The sequence below is a fragment of the Symphalangus syndactylus genome, chromosome 3 (genome assembly GCF_028878055.3).
Source record: "Symphalangus syndactylus isolate Jambi chromosome 3, NHGRI_mSymSyn1-v2.1_pri, whole genome shotgun sequence".
Classification (NCBI taxonomy): Eukaryota; Metazoa; Chordata; class Mammalia; order Primates; family Hylobatidae; genus Symphalangus; species Symphalangus syndactylus.
In genome coordinates this window covers 119,802,364-119,824,387 of record NC_072425.2, presented here as the reverse complement: position 1 = coordinate 119,824,387, position 22,024 = coordinate 119,802,364, and the positions used below count along the sequence as shown (strand labels likewise).

The following is a 22,024-nucleotide window of genomic DNA, read 5'->3' as shown; positions in this document are numbered from 1 at the left end:
GCTGTGGGTGGAGCAGGGAGTTGGGGGAAGACTAGAAGTTCCATTTGGACACATTGTGTGTTTGAGAGGTCTATTTGACATCCAAGTAGAGATGTTGGATATATGAGTATGCAGTTTAGGGAAAAGGCCTGGATTAGAGACATAAATTTGGGAGTTATCAGCACATAGATGATTTTAAGGCTTGAGAATGGATTCTTACTACAATGTAGTAAGAATAAAGAAGGGAAGAGATCCAAGGACTGAGTCCTGAGGCATTTCAATACTGAATTAGAAAACATCTACAATATAAGTTCACATTTTGCCACTCTCCCTTTGTACTAAAATGCAACATCACAATCATTAATGGAATAAAGCAGGATAGCATGTATTATGTATAATCTATATAACCTATATATAGATTATATGTGTATAATCTATAATTACAGGTTGCTGCTTGTTGATATTTGTGAGAGTTAACAGTAGGAATTATAATATTTATATATATATACATTTATATACATGTATTCGATGTTTATATACACGTCATGTGCTGGTAAGACGGACAGTTTGGGGCAGAAAAGTGTGAACTCTACATAGATGCTCCTAGAATGCACAGGTGATGAGTGGAGGACTGTTTAAGCTTATTTCCTTCTCAAGGAAGGAAATGAGGGAGAAGTGATTGGAAAAGAGAAAGGATTAAGATGGCAAAATACAGAATGACATTAGGAAACTAATCTAGATTGATCATGTAGGAAGTGGGCAGGTGTATGGGACACCTCATACAGAAGAGCTCCGGCTGGCATCTGGCACAATCATGGCAGAAGGCAAGGAGGAGCAGTCATGTCTTACATGGATGGCAGCAGGCAAAGAGAGCTTGTGCAGGGAATCCCCTTTTTAAAACCCTTCTTGATTGCCCAGGCTTGCTTAGGTAAACAAAGCAGCCAGGAAGCTCGAACTGGGTGGAGCCCACCACAGCTCAAGGAGGTCTGCCTGCCTCTGTAGGCTCCACCTCTGGTGGCAGGGTACAGACAAATAAAAATTCAGCAGGAACCTCTGCAGACTTAAATGTCCCTCTCTGACAGCTTTGAAGAGAGTAGTGGTTCTCCCAGCATGCAGCTGGAGATCTGAGAACAGGCAGACTCCTAAAGTGGGTCCCTGACCCCCGAGCAGCCTAACTGGGAGGCACCCCCCAGTAGGGACAGACTGACACCTCACTTGGCCGGGTACTCCTCTGAGACAAAAACTCCAGAGGAACGATCAGACAGCTGAATTTGTGGTTCACGAAAATCCACTGTTCTGCAGCCACCGCTGCTGACACCCAGCCAAACAAGGTCTGGAGTGGACCTCTAGCAGACTCCAACAGACCTACAGCTGATGGTCCTGTCTGTTAGAAGGAAAAATTAAAAAACAGAAAGGAGACCCACACCAAAAACCCATCTGTACATCACCATCATCAAAGATCAAAAGTAGAAAAAACTACAAAGATGGGGAGAAAACAGAGCACAAAAGCTGGAAACTCTAAAAAGCAGAGCACCTCTCCTCCTCCAAAGGAACGCATTTCCTCACCAGCAACGCAACAAAGCTGGACAGAGAATGACTTTGACGAGCTGAGAGAAGAAGGCTTCAGATGATCAAACTACTGTGAGCTACAGGAGGAATTCAAGCCAATGGCAAATAAGTTAAAAACTTTGAAAAAAAATTAGACGAATGTATAACTAAAATAACCAATGCAGAGAAGTGCTTAAAGGAGCTGATGGAGCTGAAAGCCAAGTTTCGAGAATTACGTGAAGAATACAGAAGCTCAGTAGCTGATGCGATCAACTGCAAGAAAGGGTATCAGTGATGGAAGATGAAATGAATGAAATGAAGCAAGAAGGGAACTTTAGAGAAAAAAGAATAAAAAGAAATGAACAAAGCCTCCAAGAAATATGCGACTATGTGAAAAGACCAAACCTACGTCTGATTGGTGTACCTGAAAGTGACAGGGAGAATGGAACCAAGTTGGAAAACACTCTGCAAGATATTATCCAGGAGAACTTCCCCAATCTAGCAAGGCAGGCCAACATTCAGATTCAGGAAATACAGAGAATGCCACAAAGATACTCCTCGAGAAGAGCAACTCCAAGACAAATAATTGTCAGATTCACCAAAGTTGAAATGAAGGAAAAAATGTTAAGGGCAGCCAGACAGAAAGGTCGGGTTACCCACAAAGGGAAGCCCATCAGACTAACAGCTGATCTCTCGGCAGAAACTCTACAAGCCAGAAGAGAGTGGGGGCCAATATTCAACATTCTTAAAGAAAAGAATTTTCAACCCAGAATTTCATATTCAGCCAAATTAAGCTTCATAAGTGAAGGAGAAATAAAATACTTTACAGACAAGCAAATGTTGAGAGATTTTGTCACCACCAGGCCTGCCCTAAAAGAGCTCCTGAAGGAAGCACTAAACATGGAAAGGAAAAACTGGTACCAGCCACCGCAAAAACATGCCAAATTGTAAAGACCATCGAGGCTAGGAAGAAACTGCATCAACTAACGAGCAAAATAACCAGCTAACATCATAATGACAGGATCAAATTCACACATAACAATATTAACTTTAAATGTAAATGGCCTAAATGCTCCAATGAAAAGACACAGATTGGCAAATTGGATAAGGAGTCAAGACCCATCAGTGTGCTGTATTCAGGAAACCCATCTCACGTGCAGAGACACACATAGACTCAAAATAAAGGGAAGAAGGAAGATCTACCAAGCAAATGGAAAACAAAAAAAGGCAGGGGTTGCAATCCTAGTCTCTGATAAAATAGACTTTAAACCAACAAAGATCAAAAGAGACAAAGAAGGCCATTACATAATGGTAAAGGGATCAATTCAACAAGAAGAGCTAACTATCCTAAATATATATGCACCCAATACAGGAACACCCAGATTCATAAGGCAAGTCCTGAGTGACCTACAAAGAGACTTAGACTCCCACACAATAATAATGGGAGATTTTAACACCCCACTGTCAACATTAGACAGATCAACGAGACAGAAAGTTAACAAGGACACCCAGGAATTGCACTCAGCTCTGCACCAAGTGGACCTAATAGACATCTACAGAACTCTCCACCCCAAATCAACAGAATATATATTTTTTTCAGCACCACACCACACCTATTCCAAAATTGACCACATAGTTGGAAATAAAGCTCTCCTCAGCAAATGTAAAAGAACAGAAATCATAACAAACTGTCTCTCGGACCACAGTGCAATCAAACTAGAACTCAGGATTAAAAAACTCACTCAAAACCACTCAACTACATGGAAACTGAACAACCTGCTCCTGAATGACTACTGGGTACATAATGAAATGAAGGCAGAAATAAAGATGTTCTTTGAAACCAACAAGAACAAAGACACAACATACCAGAATCTCTGGGACACATTCAAAGCAGTGTGTAGAGGGAAATTTATAGCACTAAATGCCCACAAGAGAAAGCAGGAAAGATCTAAAACTGACACCCTAACATCAAAATTAAAAGAACTAGAAAAGCAAGAGCAAACACATTCAAAAGCTAGCAGAAGGCTAGAAATAACTAAAATCAGAGCAGAACTGAAGGAAATAGAGACACAAAAAACCCTTCAAAAAATTAATGAATCCAGGAGCTGGTTTTTTGAAAAGATCAACAAAATTGATAGACCACTAGCAAGACTAATAAAGAAGAAAAGAGAGAAGAATCAAATAGATGCATTAAAAAGTGATAAAGGGGATATCACCACCGATCCCACAGAAATACAATCTACCATCAGAGAATACTGCAAACACCTCTATGCAAATAAACTAGAAAATCTAGAAGAAATGGATAAATTCCTCGACAAATACACCCTCCCAAGACTAAACCAGGAAGAAGTTGAATCTCTGAATAGACCAATAACAGGCTCTGAATTTGTGGCAATAATCAATAGCTTACCAACCAAAAAGAGTCCAGGACATGATGGATTCACAGCCGAATTCTACCAGAGGTACAAGGAGGAACTGGTACCATTCCTTCTGAAACTATTCCAATCGATAGAAAAAGAGGGAATCCTCCCTAACACATTTTATGAGGCCAGCATCATCCTAATACAAAAGCCTGGCAGACACACAACCAAAAAAGAGAATTTCAGACCAATATCCTTGATGAACATTGATGCAAAAATCCTCAATAAAATACTGGCAAACCAAATCCAGCAGCACATCAAAAAGCTTATCCACCATGATCAAGTGGGCTTCATCCCTGGGATGCAAGGCTGTTTCAACATATGCAAATCAATAAACGTAATCCAGCATATAAACAGAAGCAAAGACAAAAACCACATGATTATCTCAATAGATGCAGAAAAGGCCTTTGACAAAATTCAACAACCCTTCATGCTAAAAACTCTCAAAAATTAGGTACTGATGGGACATATCTCAAAATAATAAGAGCTATCTATGACAAACCCACAGCCAATATCATACTGAATGGGCAAAAACTGGAAGCATTCCCTTTGAAAACTGGCACAAGACAGGGATGCCCTCTCTTACCACTCCTATTCAACATAGTGTTGGAAGTTCTGGCCAGGGAAATCAGGCAGGAGAAGGAAATAAAGGGTATTCAATTAGTAAAAGAGGAAGTCAAATTGTCCCTGTTTGCAGATGACGTGATTGTATACCTAGGAAACCCCATTGTCTCAGCCCAAAATCTCCTTAAGCTGGTAAGCAACTTCAGCAAAGTCTCAGATACAAAATCAATGTACAAAAGTCACAAACATTCTTGTACACCAATGACAGACAAACAGAGAGCCAAATCATGAGTGAACTCCCATTCACAATTGCTTCAAAGAGAATAAAATACCTAGGAATCCAACTTACAAGGGACGTGAACGACCTCTTCAAGGAGAACTACAAACCACTGCTCAATGAAATAAAAGAGGATACAAACAAATGGAAGAACATTCCATGCTCATGGGTTGGAAGAATCAATATCATGAAAATGGCCATACTGCCCAAGGTAATTTATAGATTCAATGCCATCCCCATCAAGCTACCAGTGACTTTCTTCACAGAATTGGAAAAAACTACTTTAAAGTTCATATGGAACCAAAAAAGAGCCCACAACGCCAAGGCAATCCTAAGCCAAAAGAACAAAGCTGGAGGCATCAAACTACCTGACTTCAAACTATACTACAAGGCTACAGTAACCAAAACAGCATGGTACTGGTACCAAAACAGAGACATAGATCAATGGAACAAAACAGAGCCCTCAGAAATAATGCTGCATATCTACAGCTATCTGATCTTTGACAAACCTGACAAAAACAAACAATGGGGAAAGGATTCCCTATTCAATAAATGGTGCTGGGAAAACTGGCTAGCCATATGTAGAAAGCTGAAACTGGATCCCTTCCTTACACCTTATACAAAAATTAATTCAAGATGGATTAAAGACTTACATGTTAGACCTAAAACCATAAAAAGCCTAGAAGAAAACCTAGACATTTAGGACATAGGCAGGGGCAAGGACTTCATGTCTAAAACACCAAAAGCAATGGCAACAAAAGCCAAAATTGACAAATGGGATTTAATTAAACTAAAGAGCTTCTGCACAGCAAAAGAAACTACCATCAGAGTGAACAGGCAACCTACAAAATGGGAGAAAATTTTCACAACCTACTCATCTGACAAAGAGCCAATATCCAGAATCTATAATGAACTGAAACAAATTTACAAGAAAAAAACAAACAGCCTCATCAAAAAGTGAGCAAAGGACATGAACAGACACTTCTCAAAAGAAGACATTTATGCAGCCAAAAAACACATGAAAAAATGCTCATCATCACTGGCCATCAGAGAAATGCAAATCAAAACCACAATGAGATACCATCTCACACCAGTTAGAATGGCGATCATTAAAAAGTCAGGAAACAACAGGTGCTGGAGAGGATTTGGAGAAATAGGAACACTTTTACACTGTTGGTGGGACTGTATACTAGTTCAACCATTGTGGAAGTCAGTGTGGCGATTCCTCAGGGATCTCGAACTAGAAATACCATTTGACCCAGCCATCCCATTACTGGGTATATACCCAAAGGACTATAAATCATGCTGCTATAAAGACACATGCACACGTATGTTTGTTGCGGCACTATTCACAATAGCAAAGACTTGGGACCAATCCAAATGTCCAACAACGATAGACTGGATTAAGAAAATGTGGCACATATACACCATGGAATACTATGCAGCCATAAAAAATGATGAGTTCATGTCCTTTGTAGGGACATGGATGAAACTGGAAACCATCATTCTCAGTAAACTATCACAAGGACAAAAAACCAAACACTGCGTGTTCTCACTCATAGGTGGGAATTGAACAATGAGAACACATGGACACAGGAAGGGGCACATCACACTCTGGGGACTCTTGTGGGGTGGGGGGAGAGGGGAGGGACAGCATTAGGAGATATACCTAATGCTAAATGACGAGTTAATGGGTGTAGCACACCAACATGGCACATGGATACATATGTAACAAACCTGCATATTGTGCACATGTACCCTAAAACTTAAACTATAATAATAAAAAAATAAATAAATAAAAAAAACCCTTCTCACCCCTCTGGGATGAAGCTTCCAGAGGAAGGAGCAGGGAAGAGAGTAGTGTCTGGGGAGAATATTCAGAGTCCCCAGGTTGGGACCAGAGAATCTGCAGGAGGGTCTTCATTCCTCAAGGATTAGAGGCTGAGAGGGCTTCAGTCAGTCTAACTAAGAAGCAAGGCCAGGCTTAACCTCAAGCAAGGAAAGGGATACTTGAGGTTGCTTGATTTGTGTCCATCTCATTCATTCACTGATGTATTCATTCCTTAAACAGGACATTTACAGAATGTCTATGATTGCCAGGCACTGTGCTATGGATATAAGATATATTCAGACAAGATTCCTGCTTATACCTAGCAGGAGAGACAGAAAAGTGAATAGGCAAGCAGGATACAGGATATGAGTACTATTTAGTGCAGGCACACAGAGCTGGGAAAACACATAGCAACTAACCAGGCTTGGGAGATCAGGGAAGGATTTTCGAAAAGGTACATTTAAGCTGAGACCCAAAGGGCAAATGCTTAGTAAGTCAAGGAAAGGAGGGGTGGTATCTCTTCCAAATAGATGGTATAGGATGTAAAAGCCAACAAAGGAGAGAAAACCTGACTTTTTATCTACTTCGACTCCTTAGCAGGGTATCAAAGCCCTTCGTAATTCCAGCCCTGGTTACTGCTCCATCTCATCTCTTATTATCTCCTACCCCAAATGCTACACTCCAGCCATTCGGAACCACTTGAAGTTCCCTATATGTACCAAGCTCTCTTCTTTCTCCAGCCCTCAAGGTTGCTGTACCCACTGCCTGGAATATTGTGAATGATATGATAGTTATGCATGCCCATTTGTTTTTCCGTCTCTGACATGTCCTCCAAAGTCCCCATGGATATGGCAGACCTAGACAATAATGCTTGTACCAGCAACCTCACCACTGTGGCTCTAGTTGATTGGATTAGAGAAGAACACAAGAATAAAGCAGAGCCTGTCAGGTGCTCTTTCCCAGAATCAGAAATGATAGACCCAGAACACATGTCCATGATCAAATTCACAAGATGAACTAGGATTGGAACCAGAATTAGAACCATAGCGAGTCCTGGTCACACACAGGCTGATGTTACGGAGGGGGAGCATCACTTTGAAGGGGCCTACAGAAAGAAAACATAGCAAGCATTCAGGTTAAGTCTATGTAAGAAAAAGAGAGAAACACAGAGAAGGCAGAGGGATGGGAGACAGAATGACAGAGACAGAGACAGAGCTTGTAATCTTTCCATTTCTCAAGAAGGCTGTCCTGAGATTAGATTCCATTAGAATCCTCAAGTTCCTTACTATAAATCCCCTGTAAATGATCTCCCAACAAAAAGATTTTAGGCTTAGACATAAATTAAAAGTGGGTTGGCAAGCTACAGACCCTCAGAGGAAATGCGGAATTGGTGGTGGGGGTCCCAGGAGGGCAGCGTAAAACACTATGTCAAAGCGAAGCCAGTACTTGAGGAGGGGGGAACATCAGCTGATTACCTGCCATCTGTATTAAACTGTGTCCTGGAACCCAAGCCATGGGCTTCCTGAAGGTGAAGTTTTAAGGTCTTTGGATAAAAAGTAAATGTATTTGAAGGTGTTGATTATTCCTCATCATCTAAAGTCTATAATGAAAGGAACATGTTATAATCCAGATTTCCTTACAGAAAATAAGTAAGTAAGTAAAATAAGTCAAAAAGTAAAGAAGGCCTGAGACTTAGAGGCAAGATGGCCAAATAAGAACAGCTCTGGTCTGCAGCTCCTAGTGAGACCAATGCAGAAGCTGGGTGATTTCTGCATTTCCAACTGAGGTACATGGTTCATCTCATTGGGACTGGTTAGACAATGTGTGCAGCCCACGGAGGGTAAGCAGAAGCAGGGTGGGGCATCACCTCAACTGGGAAGCACAAGGGGTTGGGGAACTCTCTCCCCTAGCCAAGGGAAGCCATGAGGGACTGTGCCGTGAGGGACTGTACCATGAGGGACTGTACCATGAGGGACAGTGCACTCCAGAGCAGATACTACGCTTTTCCACGGTCTTTGTAAACCACAGACCAGGAGATTCCTCTGGTGCCTACACCACCAGGGCCCTAGGTTTCAAGCACAAAACTAGGTGGCCATTTGAGCAGACACAAAGCTAGCTGCAGGAGTTTTTTCTTTTTTTTTTTTTTTTTTTCTTTTGTACCCCAGTGGTGCCTGGAACACCAGCGAGACAGAACCAGGCACTCCCCTGAAAAGGGGGCTGAAGCCAGAGAGCCGAGTAGTCTTCACAGAGCATCCCACCCGCACGGAGCCCAACAAGCTAAGACCCACTGGTTTGAAATTCTCACTGCCAGCACAGTAGTCCGAAGTCGACCTGGGACGCTCAAGCTTGGTGCAGGGAGGGGCGTCCACCATTACTGAGGCTCCAGTAGGCGGTTTTCCCCTCACAGTGTAAACAAAGCCACCAGGAAGTTCGAACTGGGTGTGAAACCAGTGCGGCAAAGCCACTGTAGCCAGATTGCCTCTCTAGATTCCTCCTCTCTGGGCAGGGCATCTCTGAAAGAAAGGGAGAAGCCCCAGTCAGGGGCTTATAGATTAAAACTCCCATCTCCCTGGAACAGAGCACCTTGGGGAACGAGCAGCTGTGGGCACAGCTTCAGCAAACTTAAGCATTCCTGCCTGTCAGCTCTGAAGACAGCAGCATATCTCCCAGGACAGTGCTTGAGCTCTGCTAAGGGACAAACTGCCTCCTCAAGTGGGTCCCTGACCCTCATGCCTCCTGACTGGGAAACATCTCCTAGCAGGGGTCAACAGACACCTCATACAGGAGAGCTCTGGCTGGCATCTGGCAGGTGCCCCTCTGTGACGAAGCTTCCAGAGGAAGGAGCAGACAGCAATCTTTGCTGTTCTGCAGCCTCTGCTGGTGATAGCCAGGCAAACAGGGTCTGGAGTGGACCTCCAGCAAACTTCAGCAGACCTGTAGAAGAGAGCCCTAAACATCAGATGAAAAACTAACAAACAGAAAGCAATAGCATCAACATCAACAAAAGGACACCCACGTAAAAACCGCATCCAAAGGTCACCAACATCAAAGACCAAAGGTAGATAAATCCACGAAGATGAGGAAAAAACAGCACAAAAAGGCTGAAAATTCCTAAAACCAGAATGCCTCTTCTCCTCCAAAGGATCACAACTTCTCACCAGCAAGGGAACAAAACTGGACGAAGAATGAGTTTGATGAACTGACAGAAGTAGGCTTCAGAAGGTGGGTAACAACAGACTCCTCTGAGCTAAAGGAGCATGTTCCAACCCGATGCAAGGAAGCTAAGAACCTTGATAAAAGGTTACAGTAACTGCTAACTAGAATAACCAGTTTAGAGCAGAACATAAATGACCTGATAGAGCTGAAAAACACAGCACAAGAACTTCGTGAAGCATACACAAGTATCAATAGCTGAATCAATCAAGTGGAAGAAAGGATATCAGAGATTGAAGATCAACTTAATGAAATAAAACATGATGATAAGATTAGAGAAAAAAGAATGAAAAGGAATGAACAAAGCCTCCAAGAAATAAGGGACTATGTGAGAAGACCAAACCTACATTTGACTGGTGTACCTGAAAGTGACGGGGAGAATGGAATCAAGTTGGAAAACACACTTCACGATATTATCCAGGAGAACTTCCTCAACCTAGTAAGACAGGCCAACATTCAAATTCAGGAAATACAGCGAACGCCACAAAGATACTCCCTGAGAAGAGCAACCCCAAGACACATAATCATCAGATTCACCAAGGTTGAAATGGAGGAAAAAATGTTAAGGGCAACCAGAAAGAAAGGTCGGGTTACCCACAAAGGGAAGCATATTACACTAACAGTGGATCTCTCTGCAGAAACCCGACAAGCTAGAAGAGAATGGGGGCCAGTATTCAACATTCATAAAGAAAAGAATTTTCAACCCAAAATTTCATATCCAGCCAAACTAAGCTTCACAAGTGAAGCAGAAATAAAATCCTTTACAGACAAGCAAATGCTGAGAGATTTTGTCATCACCAGGCCTGCCTTACAAGAGCTCCTGAAGCAAGTACTAAATATGGAAAGGAAAAACCAGTACTAGCCACTGCAAAAGCGTACCAAAATGTAAAGACCATCGACACTATGAAGAAACTGCATCAACTAATGGGCAAAATAACCAGCTAGCATCATAATGACAGGATCAAATTCACACATAACAATATTAGCCTTAAATGTAAATGGGCTAAATGCCCCAATTAAAAGACACAGACTGGCAAATTAAATAAAGAGTCAAGACCCATTAGTGTGCTGTATTCAGGAGACCCATCTCACATGCAAATACACACATAGGCTCAAAATAAAGGGATAGAGGAATATTTACGAAGTAAATTGAAAGCAAAAAAAAAAAAAGCAGGGGTTGCAATCCTAGTCTCTGATAAAACAGACTTTAAACTAACAAAGATCAAAAAAGACAAACAAGGGCATTACATAATGGTAAAGGGATCAATACAACACGAAGAGCTAACTATCCTAAATATATATGCACCCAATACAGGAGCACCCAGATTCATAAAGCAAATTCTTAGAGACCTACAAAGAGATTTAGACTCCCACACAATAATAGTGGGAAAATTTAACAACCCACTGTCAATATTAGATCAATGAGACAGAAAATTAACAAGGATATTTAGGACTTGAACTCAGCTCTGGACCAAGTGGACCTAATAGACATATACAGAACTTTCCACCCCAAATCAACAGAATATACATTCTTCTCAGCACCACATAGCACTTTTTCTAAAATTGACCACATAACTCGACGTAAAACACTCCTCAGCAAATGCAAAATAATGGAAATAATAAAAAACGGTCTCTCAGACCACAGTGCAATCAAATTAGAATTCAGGATTAAGAAACTCACTCAAAACCACACAACTACATGGAAACGGAACAACCTGTTCCTGGATAAATAATGAAATGAAGGCAAGAATAAATAAGTTCTTTGAAACGAATGAGAAAAAAAGATACAATGTACCAGAATCTCTGGGACACAGCTAAAGCAGTGTTAAGAGGGAAATTTATAGCATTAAGTGCCCACATGAGAAAACCAGAAAGATCTAAAATCAACACCCTAACATCTCAATTAAAAGAACTAGAGAAGAAAGAGCAAACAAATTCAAAAGTCAGCAGAAGACAATAAATAACTAAGATCAGAGCAGACCTGCAGGAGATAGAGACACAAAAAACCCTTCAAAAAATCAAAGAATCCAGGAGCTGGTTTTTTGAAAAGATTAACAAAAGAGCTAGACCACTAGCCAGACTAATAAAGAAGAAAAGAGAAGAATCAAATAGGCACAATAAAAAATGATAAAGGGGAAATACCACTGATCCCACAGAAATGCAAACTACCATCAGAGAATACTATAAATACCTCTATGCAAATAAACTAGAAAATCTAGAAGAAATGGATAAATTCCTGGACACATACACCCTCCCAAGACTAAACTGGGAAGAAGTCAAATCCCTGAATAGACCAATAACAAGCTCTGAAATTGAAGCAGTAATTAACAGCCTACCAACCATAAAAAGCCCAGGATCAGAAAAATTCACAGCCGAATTCTACCAGAGATACAAAAAGGAGCTGGTACCATTCCTTCTGAAACTATTCCAAACAATAGAAAAAGAGGGACTCCTCCCTAACTCATTTTATGAGGCCAGCATCACTCTGATACCAAAACCTGGCAGAGACACAACAGAAAAAGAAAATTTTAGGCCAATATCCATGATGAACATCGACGCAAAAATCCTCAGTAAAATACTGGCAAACCAAATCCAGCAGCACATTAAAAACCTTATCCACGATGATCAAGTCAACTTCATCCCTGGGATGCAAGGCTGGTTCAACATATGCAAATCAATAAATGTAATCCATCACATAAACAGAACCAAAGGCAAAAACCACGTGATTATTTCAATAGATGCAGAAAAGACTTTAGATAAAATTCAACACCATTTCATGCTAAAAACACTAAATAAACTAGGTATTGATGGAATGTATCTCAATAAGAGCTATTTATGACAAACCCACAGCCAATATCATACTGAATGGGCAAAAGCTGGAAGCATTCCCTTTGAAAACCAGCACAAGACAAAGGATACCCTCTCTCAACACTCCTATTCAACATAGTATTGAAAGTTATTGCAGTGCAATATTGAAAGATAGCAGGGCAATCAGGCAAGAGAAAGAAATAAAGCATATTCAAATAGGAAGAGTGGAAGTCAAATTGTCTGTTTGCAGATGACGTGATTGTATATTTAGAAAACCCCATCATCTCAGCCCAAAAACTCCTTAAGCTGATAAGAAACTTCAGCAAAGTTTCAGGATAAAAAATGAATGTGCAAAAATCAGGAGCATTCCTATACACCAATAATAGACAAACAGCCAAATCATGAGTGAATGCCCATTCACAATTGCTACAAAGAGAATAAAATACCTAGGAATCCAACTTACAAGGGATGCGAAGGACCTCTTCAAGGAGAACTACAAACCACTGCTCAAGGAAATAAGAGAGGACACAAACAAATGGAAAAACATTCCATGCTCATGGATAAGAAGAATCAATATCATGAAAAGGGCCATACTGCCCAAAGTAATATATAGATTCAATGCCATCCCCATCAAGCTACCATTGACTTTCTTAACAGAATTAGAAAAAAAACTACTTTAAATTTCATATGGAACCAAAAATAGCCAAGACAATCCTAAGCAAAAAGACAAAGCTAGAGGCATCATGTTACCTGACTTCAAACTATACTACAAGTCTACAGTAACCAAAACAGCTTGGTACTGATACCAAAACAGATATATAGACCAATGGAACAGAACAGAGGCCTCAGAAGTAACATCACACATCTACAACCATCTGATCTTTGACAAACCTGACAAAAACAAGAAATGGGGAAAGAATTCCCTATTTAATAAATGATGTTGGGAAAACTGGCTAGCCATATGCAGAAAACTGAAACTAGACCCCTTCCTTCACCTTATAAAAAAATTAACTCAGGATGGATTAAAGACTTAAATGTAAGACCTAAAACCATAAAAAAACCCTAGAAGAAAACCTAGGCAATACCATTCAGGACATAGGTGTGGACAAAGACTTCATGACTAAAACACCAAAAGCAATGGCAACAAAAGCCAAAATTGACAAATGGGATCCAAGTAAACTAAAGAGCTTCTGCACAGCTAAAGAAACTATCATCAGAGTGAACAGGCAACCTACAGAATGGGAGAAAGTTTTTGCAATCTATCCATCTAACAAAGGGCTAATATCCAGCATCTACAAGGAACTTAAATTTACAAGAAAAAAAAAAAACAACCCCATCAAAAAGTGGGCAAAGGATATAAACAGACATTTTTCAAAAGAAGACATTTATGTGGCCAATAAACCTATGAAAAAAAGCTCTTCATCATTGGTCATTAGAGAAATGCAAATCAAAATCAAAATGAGATACCATCTCACACCAGTTAGAATGGCGATCATTAAAAAGTCAGGAAACAACAGATGCTGGAGAGGATGTGGAGAAATGGGAACACTTTTACACGGTTGGTGGGAGTGTAAATTAGTTCAACCATTGTGGAAGACAGTGTGGAGATGCTCAGGGTTTCAGAACCAGAAATACCATCTGACTCAGCAATCCCAGTGCTGGGTATATACCCAAAGGATTATAAATCATTCTGCTATAAAGACACATGCACACGTATGTATACTGCAGCACTATTCACAATAGCAAAGACTTGGAACCAACCCAAATGCCCACCAGTGATAGACTAGATGAAGAAAATGTGACACATATACACCATGGAATACTATGCAGTCATAAAAAAGATTGAGTTCATGTCCTTTGCAGGGACATGGATGAAGCTGGAAACCATCATTTTCCATAGACTAACACAGGAACAGAAAACCAAACACTTCATGTTCTCATTCATAAGTGGGAGTTAAACAATGAGAACATATCAGAGCACAGGGAGGGGGACATCACACACCAGGGCCTGTTGGGGGGTGGGGGGCAAGGTAAGGGATAACATTAGGAGAAATATCTAATGTAGATGACGGGTTGATGGGTGCAGCAAACCACCATGGCACATGTATACCTATGTAACAAACCTGCATGTTCTGCACATGTATCTTAGAACTTAAAGTATAATTAGAAATGTAGAAAGAAGGAAGGAAGGAAGGAAGGAAGGAAGGAAGGAAGGAAGGAAGGAAGGAAAGAAGGAAGGGAGGAAAGAAAGGAAAGAAGAAAGAGAGAAAGAGAGAGAAAGAAAGAGAGAGAGAGAGAGGAAGGGAGGGAGGGAGGGCGGGAGGGAGGGAAAAGAAAAGAAAAGAAAAAAGAAAAGAAAGGCCTACAATCTGTTATTCACATTCAGACTACCCAAGATGTGTCTAGAAATTAGTCATGTACCTGGCTGAATTGCAACAATTGAATGCTCTGCCCCACCCAGATGGTAACAGGAATGATAGTGTTCTGAGTGGTGCGAAATGAGTTAGAGACCAGTGAGGAAAGCTGGTGGAGGGTTCTAAGAAATCTAATTCCACTTGCCCAATGCCTCCCTTCAAAGTGCTTCTCCTTAATGGATTCCATCGGATTCCTCTGATTCTTTAAAATAATCCTCCCTTTAATTCAGTTTGGTGTTCCAACCAAATGGAAGGATTGCCTTCCAATCAAATGGTTCCTGATGAAAATGATCACACTGTTCTCCTATTTGTCTTGCACTTGAAGACACAGCTCAGGGGTTACCATCTTTGGGGACATTCTGAGACCTTGCCAACTCTGCCCACTGGCCGTGTTCATTCCTCCTCTTATGTGCCTCCATTCACACACAGCACACTGTAGCTGCCCACTCAAATGCACCCCATATGGGCACATTGGACCATGCCCAGCATCAAGCCCCTGACTTAGTCGATGCTCATTAAACTTTTGTTGAATGAATGAATAAGTTTGGCAAGGCAGCAATGCTTGATCCTGGGTGTGAAGAAGTAGTAGGAGTCTATCAGGCCAAGTGTGAAGAGGAAAGGAAGAGCATAGGCAATGGCATTAAGATATGACAGAACACGTCATATCTAGGAAATTACAGGGTTTGACTACAGTAGGAAATATGGTCTTTTCTGAGTTATAGTGTAGAGGGAAGAATATGAAGTAATTTTCTAATTATGAACATTAAATTTCTTTAAATGTAACAATTGTGAAAATTATCCTCAAAGCCCATTAATCAATTACTTCTGTCAGTGAATAATTATTCAGTTGCATCAGCAAATCTATTTTGAAAGTAGTCAGGCTATCAACACCAAATTAAACTGTTAACACACCTTGCTAATTTACCCTGCACAAAAAGTAAATGTCTAAAGCATTTCTGAAATAGATTAAAGGTGCTTCATAAAGGGGCAAAAAATATATGGCTATAAACACCCTGACCTTTCAAGAATTTACCAAAGAGAGGTACGTGAGGATCCACATAGGTCACGTAATCCCTGTAGGTCAGTAGAAAAAAGAGCTGCTCTGGGGAACATTCCACCCTGGGGTACGGTCCTCGCAAGTGACAGATCACAGCATAACAGGAAGCTGATTCTTAATATAACTATATTCATCAATAATCCTCATGATTAAGGGGATATTTTCACTTTCCTAAGATAAAACTAAAGGTGGGAAGTATGATGCATGACTTCCTGGCGATGATTTATGCAACTAAGGAATCTGCTGCCTTTGCATTTATTCTTAGAATCACATTTAGCTCATAGCAATGAAAGTGATGATGATAATATAACACTTTATCATATGGCTGCCTCGCAGGCAAGATTCCAAAATTATTAAAGAAGGTAACTCATTGTGTTGGTTCATGATGTACATTTAACAGAAAATTATATTCCAATGGACTTGCTTTACCTCATTGCATTATAACAATTTCCTCAAGAATCATACTTAATTTACATTTTAGAAAATCATTTAGTTATCAATATTTAGTGTGTTGAAATATTCTAACCAAGACACTTGAGCCATAGTTCCAAAAGTTATGCTCCCAATGAAATAAAAACAAATGAAAATTTAGGGGCTCAGTTTCCTCATCTGCAATGTAAGAGGAATAAAGTAGGTGATTTTAGGTGTCTTTCCACTCTAAGAGAAATTAATATTTATTGAGCTGCTATTATGTGACAAGCATGATGTACGTTTGCATTTGGGGATTTAATTATCCTCAAAACTGTCGTGGTGGATATTAATATTATTATTTCCACCGTATAGGTGAGAAAACAGTATTAGAAAGGTTAACATACCCAAGGATATAAGTCTTAAAAGTTGCAAACTCAAGTTTTGAATCCAAATCTGCCCTATACAAAAATCAACTTTTTTTTCACTCAAGAATGCTGTTTCCAGTTCTACGTTCTGTTTCTGTGTACATCTGGTAATTCAACGTTTGTAATCAAGCTGCTTGGAGTACTAGTGAATGGGAGTACATAGAATTTGTAATACCTGCATACAGGTAGTATTTTGATTAATATTCTAAAGACAAATTTCTTTTTTTAGTTCAAGAAAATGCCATAGACTAAGGAAATGAGTTATATGTCTGTGAATTCCTGTTTACCTTTTATTGCTGTGTAGTACCTGATCATGGGAAACAGTCTTAAAGGTCAGAAGGTAGTAAAAACAACATATGTAGTCATTCAATTTGCAAAGTACTTATCAGTTCAATTACATCATAAATAAATGGTATAAGCATTATTATTTCCTTTTTGCAGATAACACCCAATGTTGCTCTGCTGTGATTCAAACCTGTATCATTTAACTCCAAATTCTGCACTTTGTCTATCACATCCTTTGGAGAATAGTTGAAAAATAAATCCCCTACACATCCCCCTTCCACATACGAGATAACTATCTTCACTCACTACAACTAAAAAGCACTGAGATTGGAACGTGCATTGACTTTGGAATGAGCCCCGGGTTTAAATTTCCATTCTGCCACCTACTGGAGTTTTGGAGAAGACAACGTATGAGTTTCCATTTTTCCTCACTCACACCCTCTAAGGATCCAGATCTGCGGGATCCTGCCTCCTTAGGCCTACCTCACAACTACCCCCGGGAGTTTCCAAGGACCTAGAAGTAGAGCAAGGGTCTTTATGCCTGGTGGAAACAGCCCAGATGTTCCTCTTTCCAGTTTAAGGAAACCTCTCCCTCTCTCATGCCTCCCTGAAACCTTTTTCCTTTCCCCTCTTAGTTGAAGACATCTGACAACCTCTTCCTATGAGCTCAGGCTTTTCCAAAAGTTGAAAAGAGATATTGCCTTCATGTAGGTTTCAACTGAAGTCCTGAAGACACCTCTGAGACTAGGAGATACATAGTTCTTGGCAAATTCAGGGAAAAATATAGAGGAAAATATAATTTTATATCTCAGTATATTATCCTATGACATACTCTGTCTATAGAATTATATGTATATATAATTTTGCTGGGACTGTGTTAAATACACTTATATATGTATAGTTACATAGACAGGTATATTTACAGATAATGAGTCATAAAGACCCAAATGTGTGTAAGTAAAATATGTAACATGCACTGGTACCTTTTTATAGAAAGACTGCACTAACCTTCCATGTAAATAGTATGTAGATTTGCTCTTATAACATAGACAGCAGGGCACTAGGACAGCTCGGTAGCAGAAGACACTGGGGGACCTCATGGGGGCTTATGACCTCAAGCTGAGCCTTAAAGCCAGGGAAGAAAACAAACAGAAGCTCCAGTTGTGTAGCTTTTAAGATAGAGTTTTCTGAGGGGTTCTGGCTATAATCCTGAGAGAAGATTTCTATAAAAACTATTTTGTCCCATGCATTCTATCTATACATATTCTTCCATTCCACCATAGGCATTCTATTTTTGAAAGCTGTGTGGCCTGGAAACCTAGTTTTCTTTCCCAAGACCCCAGAGGAGAACTAGGCTGTGCCTAAAGATAGGGCACTGTTTTCTATCAGCTTCGCTGCAGAACCCACAGAGTCTAGTTGCAGGGTGATAGGCTGAGGCTATCTCTGCATTTTACCTGAATCGGAATTTAGTTGAGAAAGCACACACAAAAATAAAAATAATAAATCTAACTCTTATTTAGCATGTATTCTGCTATTCTGTGTCAGAAACTCTTTTCATTGCATGTGATTTAAATGGGAAATAATACATTTATATTACCCTAACTTCAAGGACCACTAATACGAAATAGGGAAGCAGAAGTTGATTTCCTTTTCAATTGATCTCTAGGATTAAATTTTTTTATGAGACAATTCGGAGAGTAGGTAATTTGGTCTCCTTTCTGAAATAGAATGAATCTCCAAAATTCTCCACAATGCATTATGTGATTCTGAAACTGACTAGTTGCATGTCCTCAGCCTTAAGCCAAATCCCAACAAATACCTACTCATGTTTTGGTGTATAAAATGGCTTAAGAATCATTCAATTTTATCAGCTCCCCAAGACTCAACAAAGGACCCTCGCAGGCAGGGCTTATTGAAATAGTCCAGACAGCTGTCTAACCACACAGATCCTTTAAATCCCTCTCCAATTACCTCTCCAAGAATGCCCAACAGATATTAGTTATGCCAATATGACAAGATCTATTATCAGTAGGAAGAAGTGCCAGAACTAAAAGAGTAGTAAAAAACGACTTTGATTAAATTTGTTTTGGCCATTAATAGATTTCTGGATAAATTGCCTAGGAAGCACATACTTGCATTTTGAATCTTATTTTCCCTGTCTTCCATAATATTTTTGGAGATATATACCGTATAAATATTCATTGGCATAATGGGAATTTACACCTAAGATTTTAACAGCTACTTGAAGAAATAATAATTTATGCAATAATTAGGCTGCATCCATTTCATGAGCGAATTAACTTCTAAGAGCTAAATTGGTGTCTGATTATTTTTGCAATTTCTAGCCTTGTAGATCAGACGTGCTTACTAAGTGGGAGTGAGTTCAGTCTTTCAATTTGTTCATACAAAAGTCCAGGGGATACTTAACTACCATGTTGTCCACATATACTGAGACAGTCTGATAAATATATTTTCTTTAAGAGTTCACTATGGTTTCTTGGGTTTAACCATGTATTAGTCTGTTCTCACGCTGCTAATAAAGACATACCCAAGACTGGGTAATTTAAAAAGGAAAGAGATTTAATTGATTCACAGTTCCACATGGCTGGGGAGGCCTCATAATCCTGGCAGAAGGCGAATGAGGAGCAAAGTCAGGGTCTTACATGGTGCTAGGGAAGAGAGCATGTGCAGGGGAACTCCCCCTTTTTAAAACCATCACATCTTGTGAGACTGATTCACTATCAGAAGAATAGCACGGGAAAGACCCGCCCACATGATTCAATTACTTCCCACAGGACCACTCCCAAGACATGTGAGAATTATGGGACCTACAATTCAAGATGAGATTTGGGTGGGGACACAGCCAAACCGTATCAAACCACTTCAGCATACATAGTCACTATGCTTTCCCTCAGACTTGCAAAGTGAAAGAACTCTTACTGAAAGAAGGGACACTTACCCTCAAAAGTACTAAGTGCCACTTTTTCTATTCTATTGCATGTAACCTAACATTTCCCCTGTGGAGCAAGTTTCTACAAAGCAGCTGGTAAGCCTTGGAGAATGGGCAGGGACACAATGAAAACATCAGCCTTTTTTCAACGAATTACCTTCCATTAAGAGAATGAGGTGAAGATAAGGAAAATATGAAAAGGGCTTTAAGAAAGTGTAATGCGCTAAGAAAATTCAGAGTGAAACTATTGGGCTGGAGCTGGAGTAACAAGACGGCGGCTTCGGCAGAGGGACAGGGGTCCTTCCGGGCTGGAGCTGCTGGCAGTGGTGGCAATGGTATCCCTGCCCTAGCTCACCGCACCCCTTTTTCCAGCCGGCACATAGCTGAGACAACAAGGCAGTGGCGCCGCCCAGAAACAAGTGGCCCAGCCTTGTAACTGCAAGAACCCTTTCACAAACTGCAGCCCAGCAACAAGAAACCTGACTGAGCAGCGGTGATCAGGTTCTCCCTCAGCTGATTCTGGGCCGCGAATATGAGGGAGGCCTCCTTGTTCCATGTCCCGTTTCCTGCCACCTTCCGCCGTGGAGGAGCCCCAGAGGCCTCCGTCCTCCTCTCAGAGGCGTCTGGACTTGGCCTCAGCCTCCGTCTTCATCTCTCAGGATGGCGAGCAGCAGCGGATCCAAGGACAAATTTATTGTTTGAGGGAAATATAAACTAGTAAGGAAGATAGGTCTGGCTCCTTCTGGGACCTTTATCTGGCCATCAGCATCACCAATGGCGAGGAACTGGCAGTGAAGCTAGAATCTCAAAAGGCCAGGCATCCCCAGTTACTGTAGGAAAGCAAACTCTGTAAGATTCAAGGTAGGGTCGGCATCCCCCACATACCGTGGTATGATCAGGAAAAAGACTGCAACGTACCAGTCATAGACCTTCTGGGACCTAGCCTCGAAGACCTCTTCAATTTCTCTTCAAGAAGGTTCACAATGAAAACTGTACTTATGTTAGCTGACCAGACGATCAATAAAATTGAGTATGTGCATACGAACAATTTTATACACAGAGACATTAAACCAGATAACTCCCTAAAGGTATTGGGCATCACTGTAGTAAGTTATTCCTTATTGATTCTGGTTTGGTCAAAAAATACAACAACAGCAGGACAAGGCAACACATACTGTGCAGGTAACATAAAAATCTCACTAGCACTGCCCGATGTGCCAGCATCAATGCACATCTTGGTATTGAGCAGAGTCACAGAGATGACGTGGAATCCTTAGGCTGTTTTGATGTGTTTTAACAGAACGAGTTTGCCATGGCAAGGACTAAAGTCCGCAACAAAGAAACAAAATATGAAAAGATTAGTGAAAAGAAGATGCCCACTCCTGTTGAAGTTTTATGTAAGGGGTTTCCTGCAGAATTTGCCATGTGCTTAAACTATAATCGCGGACAACACTTTGAGGAAGTCCCGGATGAGGTGTATCTCAGACAGCTATTCCGCATTCTTTCTAGGACCCTGAATCACCAATACGACTAAACGTTTTATTGGACAATGTTAAAGCTGAAAGTAGTGCAGCAGACAGCCTCTTCCAGTGGGCAGGGTCAGCAGGCCCAAACCCCCACAGGTTTCTAAGCATGAGCTGAGGAACAGAAGAAGCAGAGCAGGTGATCTGTTGCTTTTGATCTGGCATTTGTTGCTGCTAGAAATTTTATTTCATACGTACACTAGCCAATGGTAGTTGCAACCATCTACTTGGTGTTAGGAACTTAATTTCAGTATGAACTGACTCTGGGCAGCACAGGTAATGCTGCATCCTGAATTGCAGCTGCTGTAATTGTGAATAT

General features: G+C 40.6%; 1 long non-coding RNA gene and 1 pseudogene across 1 annotated transcript in view; one reads left to right on the top strand and one right to left on the bottom strand.

Annotated features, from left to right (window-relative positions):
* Positions 1-22,024, bottom strand: part of LOC129479573 (uncharacterized) — a 58,639-nt gene that overhangs the window by 13,146 nt on the left and 23,469 nt on the right. The gene's annotated exons all lie outside the window — the stretch shown is intronic.
* Positions 20,843-21,844, top strand: LOC129479570 (casein kinase I-like; annotated as a pseudogene).